Consider the following 7,401-nt stretch of genomic DNA (forward strand, 5'->3'; position numbering starts at 1 on the left):
GATTGTGAGACAGCGTGATAACCACTGAGACACCATGTCCCAGTTCCCCACGCCCATCTCTCCAACCGGGTCCCTGGTACTGTGAGACAGCTATGCTAACCACTGAGACACTATGCCCCCTCCCCCTCCCCCTAAACCAGGTCCCTGGTACTGTGTGACGGCCGTGCTAACCACAGAGACAGCATGCCCCCCTCCCCCTCCCCCACAAACCGGGTCCCTGGTACTGTGAGACAGCCGTGCGAACCACTGAGACACCATGCCCCCTCTCCCTCCCCCCAAACCGGGTCCCTGGTATTGAGAGACAGCCGTGCTAACCACTGCGACACCATACACACTCCCCCTCCTCCTCTCCCCCAATCCGGGTCCCTGGAACTGTGAAACAACCATGCTAACCACTGTGACACAATTCCCCATCCCTGCCCCCTCCCCCAAAATGGAGTCACTGCGCTCGGTAATACTGGGGACATGTAAATAAAAGTGATGAGCTTAGAGCTATGATGTTGTGGCCATAACAGAGACATGGATTTCTCAGGGGCAGGAATGGTTGCTGGATGTTCCAGGGTTTAGAACATTTAAAAAGAATAGCGAGGAGGTAAAAAGAGGAAGGGGTGTAATCAGAGAGGGTATCACAGCTACAGAAGTTAGCATTATCGAGGAAGGTCTGCCTACTCAGTCAGTATGGGTGGAAATTAGGAACAGTAAGGCAGCAATCACCTCACTAGAGATTAAATACAGGCCCCCCAATTGAAGCAGGGAGATTGAAGAAAGCATAGGTCGGCAGATTTTGGAAAAGGGTGAATGGAATAGGGTAGTTGTAATGGGTGACTAACTTTCCCAATATTGATTGGAACCTCCTTCCAGTAGATGATTTGGAAGGAGCTGTTTTTGTAAGGTGCGTTCAAGAGGGTTTCCTAACTCATTACGTTGACAGGCCGACGAGGGGAGAGACCATTTTGGATTTGGCGCTCGGCAATGAGCTGGGGCAGGTGTCAGATCTTGCGGTGGGAGAGCATTTTGGTGATAGTGTCCACAACTGCCTCATGTTCTACATAGCCATGGAGAAGGAGAGAAGCAGGCACAATGGAAGGATATTTAGTTGGGGAAAAGGAAACTATGATACTATCAGACTGCGTTACGAAGCATGGACTGGGAGCAATTGTTCCATGGAAAGGCCACTCTAGACATGTGGAGACTGTTTACAGAACAGTTGTTGCGAGTGATGCATAAATGTGTTCCTTTGAGTCAGGCAAGAAGGGGTAAGATAGAGGAACCTTGGATGACGAGAGCGGAGGAGCTTCTCGTCAAAATAAAGAAGGCAACTTACGTAAGGTGGAGGAAGCAAGGGTCTTGCTTAGCTCTATAGGATTACAGGCAGGCGAGGAAGGAGCTCAAAAATGTATGAGGAGAGCCAGGAGGGAGCAGAAAAAAGGCTTGGCAGGAATGATTAGGGAGAATCTAAAGTAATTTTGAACATATGTGAGGAATAAGAGAATGATCAAAGAAAAAGTAGGGCCGATCAGGGACAGCTTAGGGAACTTGTGGATAGAGTCTGAGGAGGTAGGGGAAGCCCTGAATGAGATTTTTGCTTCTGTCTTTACGAAAGAAAAGGACTTTGTTGTGAATGAAATCATTGAGGAGCAGGTAATCCTGCTGCAACAAATAGATTGAGGAAGCTGATGTGTTGACATTTTTGACAAACATTAATATTAACAAGTCGCCAGGGCCAGACCAGATTTGGCCTCGGCTGCTATGGGAAGCGAGAAATGTGATTGCTTCGCTGCTTGTGATGATCTTTGCATCCTCGCCCTCCACCGGATTCGTACCTGAGGACTGGAGGGAGGTAAATGTAATTCCTCTCTTCAAGAAAGGAAATAGGGAAATCCCCGGAAAGTACAGACAGTCAGTCTCTCGTCTGTCATCTGCAAGGTGTTAGAAAGTATTCTGTGGGATAGGATTTATGACCATCTGGAAGTGCATGGCTTGATTAAATGTAGTCAGCACGGCTTTGTGAGGGGCAGGTCATGCCTCACGAATCTTATTCAGTTCTTTGAGGATGTTACTAGAAAAGTTAATGAGGGTCGATCAAGGGATGTTGTGTATCTGGATTTCAGCAAGGCATTTGATAAGATTCCCCATGGTAGGCTTGTTCAAAATGTCAGGAAGAATGGGATACAGGGAAATTTAGCTGTCTGGATATAGAATTGGCTGGTCGACAGAAGACAGCGAGTGGTTGTGGAAGGAAAATATTCTGCCTGGAAGTCAGTGGTGAATGGTGTTCCATGGGCTCTGTTCTTGGGCCTCTACTCTTTGTAATTTTTATTAATGACTTGGATGAGGAGATTGAAGGATGGGTTAGCAAGTTTGCAGAGGACACAAAGGTTGGGGGTATCATTGACAGTATACAAGACTGTTGCAGGCTGCAGCACGACATTGCCAGGATGCAGAGATGGGCTGAGAGGTGGGAGATGGAATTCAAACTGGATAAATGCGATGATGCATTTTGGAAGATCGAACTTGAAAGTTGAGAACAGGACTAAAGGCAGCATTCTTGGCAGTGTGGAGGAACAGCGGGATCTTGGTGTGCAGGTACATAGATCCCTTAAAACTTCCACCCAGGTGGACAGGGTTGTTAAGAAAGCATATGGTGTCTTTGGCTTTCATTAACAGGGGGATTGAGTTTAAGAGCCGTGAGATCTTGTTGCAGCTCCATTTACTCATACCCCTATACTTATTCTCCCATTTCCTCATACTCCGACACTGAATTCTCCTGCTTTTGCATATAACGATACTAATTCTGCCATTTCCTCATATCCCAGTATGATTCTCTCATTTTCTGATGCCCGAGTTCAAATCTCGCATTTAGGAGTGCCCTACTCGAATTCTACATTTTAATGCTGACTTGCACCAAATATCTAATTGAGGTCCACTCCGCACCACTTCTTCCATTAACTATGTAGCTGCAATGATTCTCCCATGTCGTGGTCCACTGCTGTAATTCTCCAATTTTGGCGTTTACTGCATTAAATTCTCAAATTGCCAATTCTGCACTAATCCACCCTTTCGTCATGAACTGAAGTAACTCTCCCACTGAGTATTGCCTTGCCACAACTCTCCTGTTTTGCTGTTTCCTGACAAACATCTTCCACATAATGGTGTTTCCCTGCTCCACTTTGGAGCAGGTTTCCCTGCTCCAAAGTTTTTTCATTAATTTCGCCCTGCATCGAATGGCCACTTTCCTGCACTTTACAACATTTCTCCGACTTACTGATTCCTGCCCGTGTTCTCCCATTTAACTATTCCCTGTTCCAACTCTGCATGCTTTAAGCAACCCACACCAATTCTCGAATTCAATATTGCCCTGAAACAATTCTCATGTTCTTTGGTAGCCAAACCAACTTCTCCCAGTGTGGGGAACGCCACTCTGACTCGCTGAGATAGTGATGCCATACCTCCAATTCGCTGTTAAAGTTCCACTGTGCAATTTTTCCATTTTGTGGTTCGTGCAACAATTGTCCCAAATACAGCTTCACTTTCGTGCACCATTCTACCATTTTCGAATCCTGCACGAATCTTCTTTTCATCAGCAACTGCACCTCTACCACATTTAATAATTTGTACTAATTTTACAATATAATGGCACTGTGCAACAATTCTCCCATTTACTGATACCCAACAATTTTCCCACTGCCTGACACCCTGACACCTGTCGTGGAAATTTAATCGTTTCGAATGAACTGCTAGCAAGAGCAAAGGAAAGGCTTTATATTTCAACCCATGCAGAGCGGCCTATATACTTGGCAAAAGTGCGTTATGTAAGGGCTGTGAACAAACTTCACATATTCGTGTTCTACTATTCTTATCACATGCTCAAGGACAAGTGTTGGGAAACATTCGAGCTCATATTTTCTCATTCCCATGCCTTGGACATAATTGTCTTTTTGTTTTCCGAAGCTTTTTTTCTGAACTCGGCTGCTCGCAAGGCCAGGTGAAATGTTTGCAAAGTTCCACAAAGACAAGCTGACTCCTCGACACAGAAGTCAGCAAAGTATTTGCATATTTCAGCGAAGTATTAAATTTTGCAAAACATACTCTGATAGATTTCACAGTAAATGTTAATTTAGTTAATTTTCCATTGCATTTTCCAATTTTTTGTCATTTTACAACAAGTACAACAACCAAATAAAAATCCAGATAGCTATAGATCAAAAATAATTTATAAACACCAGTCATTTACTCAGACACCACCTTACTCTATCAAAGCTTTGTGGTGGTTTTTCCATTTCCCTGGTTTGCCCGATACACAGCCCATCTTCACACGTCACATTCGTCAACGTCGCTGTATGGTGCGGACAAGCAAATGGATTCCTTCTTTGGGGCAACTGATAGTTTAACATTTCCTATCCTACTGCATTCATAAGCAAGTGGTGTAGGCAGGTACACAACTAGGGTCTACTTAAAGCAGTATGAGTAAGACCAGTCCTACCACTAGTGGAACGATAAGGGTCCATTACCCCCATCCTCCATAAGGGACGTGAGCCATCGGGAGGAGGAATCATCTGCTCGTGGAGGCGATCATTTAGCTGCCTTCATAAAATTTATTAAACCAGTAATATTTTGGGACTCATGAGGAACATTAATACAGCACGAGGTACCTAACGTTTTGCAGACGCCCCCTCTCTCGGCTGTCAGGATGTCTAGTACTAATCGATTTTGTGTCACTACTTCCTAACCGCCATTAACTCAGTGTTAATGAGTGCTAGGCCTTCCTCTGTCTCATTTGCGAATACACCATATGCGAGGATGTTCTGCGAGTGTGTACCCACTCCAATGCAGAGGGATGCCCCTTCGAGTTCGGCAATTGCTGCCTTTAAGGGTGAACACTGTTGTGTTAGTGGACAGTATCGCGGTGTAGCAGCAACCCTTTCTCCCCGGGGGAGTGGTGGTAACCTTTCTCGCCACCTGCCCATATTATACCTGCCAGCCTGATTGGATTAGATTAATTTCAGTGTGGAAACAGGCTTTTCCGCCCAACAAGTCCACACACACCAGCCGAAGTGCAACTCACCCATACATTTACCTAACACCTAACACTTCAGGAAATTTAGCATGGCCCATTCACTCTACCTGTACATCTGGTGACTGTGGGAGGAAACTCACGCAGACTCAGGGAGAATGTGCAAACTGCACACTGTCAGTCGCCTGAGGCGGGAATTAAACCGGGTTCTTAGCACTGTGAGGCAGCAATGCTAACCACTGTGCCCACCATGCCGCTCATGTCTGAACATTGATAAAGGAACAAGCAATGTTTATGGTCGTATTATTTGTGTAAGTTGCTGTACAAGAGTTATTGTTCAAGTACAGCATCAAGGTACATTGGGACATACCCAAATAGAGTCTCCCCCGATTGGTGCAAATACACGTTTCTCCCCTGCAATCCACTATCTGGAATGCTGTGGACGGTAGCGTGTCAGGCTTGGGGCTGTAGTTAGCCTGGAGTTCGGGTGGTGACACGAGATTTGCCCCAATTGCCCCCCACGATCATGGTCAGGCTATTCGCCTCCCGTGGAAGCAGACAGCTGGCATTTCTCGCCAGGCACTCAGTAATTTGCTGGGCAGTCTACCTTTGGGCTGTGTGCAAACATATCCAACAAGTGTAGCCTACGTCTAATCTCTCGTTTTGTCTTATGACCAAAGCACATGCTCTATTCCCTTCACATCTAACAATGGCCCTTCGCAGCTCCCAACCTACTGGCGTCGCATTTACGCCATTTATACCCACCAGGCAAATTCCCCTCATGCTTTAATTTCACTCTCTCGCCAGGGCCGTCTCCCTTCGGGTTCGGGTGTGTCATTAATGACCTTTGCCCGGTTGGGGTTAGGTCCATGGTCTGGTTCGATTGGTTGCCATGCCCCACTGCTCCTATCGTCTGTAGTACATTCTGCACTGCATCTCGGAGGGCGGGGGTGGGGCGGTTGCACCACTACATTCACCTGTCTACAGATGTCGGAGAAGGATCTATCTATTCCACACCACGAGACTCCCTCATTGCTCTTCTGAGCCTTACTTTGATCATAGAATATCTATTTCCCATGTCAGGTGCCCCTTTTGCTATGGTGGCTACTACTAAATGCCAGTCACCGGCGCAGCATGGATCCCTGCATAAATCTTAATTATCCAATTTATAGTCGACCTTGTTACTGAACGGCTGTGGGTCGCATGTAAAGATCCACTTCGTCCTATCAGTTAAGATTACCGTCAGCTGCTGCATCCCAGACACCCCTGCCCTGATGAAAAGTCCGACCAGGGCGCTTGCTAACAGTGTGAACTGTGGCAGCCCCACTTTTGCTTATGACTTCGAATAAATACTTGCTCTAAATTGGTTTTGGCGTTGTGCGATGTCTCCTCAGTCCCAGCTGCAAGTTTGTAATGGCGGGCGTGTATCCACGTCGCTGTTCCAGCGACCTTAACAGCTATCTGTGCTGTAAAACGTACTTGAAACGGTCCCAGCCACCTCTTCGCCTTCCTGTTTTCCCTCCTGAAGTGTTTCGCCACTATTCGGGCTCCAGGTTATAGATTGTACATCTTCCCTTCTGCTGATTGGTGTCGTGCTGTCTTCAGTTGATTCTGTATTTGGGACCGAAGTGTAGAGAGTTTCATGCAGTAACACAACATCTCATCCTCACAGTGGCCTGTTATCTGGCTTCCCTTACGTCTCGGGAAAATTCCTGTGTTTGGCGGCCTACAAAACAATAATTTCAAACGGGCTAAGGTTAGCTCTCCCTCTCCTCCTAGATCTCATACACATTCGCACAATTGGAAGTGCCTTTGTCCATGTCATCCCTAGTACCACACAGCACTTTCTCAATATATTTTTAAGGTAAAATTTTCTCTTTCCGCTGCCCTACCGCTCGTCTGGTGGTAGGCACAGTGTTAGCCCATGTTTATTCCAAATACTCACTAATCTGCTGTAGGGCATTATGGACAAATGGTGTCCCACTGTCACTACTAAGCCTAGAGTGTAGGGTTGCTCGCTGAGCTGTAGGTTTGACATCTAGACGTTTCAGTACCTGGCATATGGAGGTTAGTGGGCTAGTGTAGGTTAAGTGGGCTTGGAGCGGAGCAACATCGAGGGCCAAAGGGCCTGTCTTGCCCTGTATTTTTCTATGTTCAATGTTCCCACGTAACATCATCAGTGACGAACGCGAAGTGAAGAGAAGCTGTTCTCTCCTGCTTTCTAGTTATATGTTTCTCCAGGATGGGGTTCCTGGGGTTTGTGGTGATGCCATTTCCTGTTCGTTTTCTGAGGGGTTGATAGATGCTATCTACGTATCTTTTTTATGGCATTGTGGTTGGAGTGCTAGGCCTCAAGGAATTATCTGACATGTCTTTGCTTAGCCTGT

The sequence above is a fragment of the Chiloscyllium punctatum genome, chromosome 52 (genome assembly GCF_047496795.1).
Source record: "Chiloscyllium punctatum isolate Juve2018m chromosome 52, sChiPun1.3, whole genome shotgun sequence".
In the NCBI taxonomy this organism is placed as follows: Eukaryota; Metazoa; Chordata; class Chondrichthyes; order Orectolobiformes; family Hemiscylliidae; genus Chiloscyllium; species Chiloscyllium punctatum.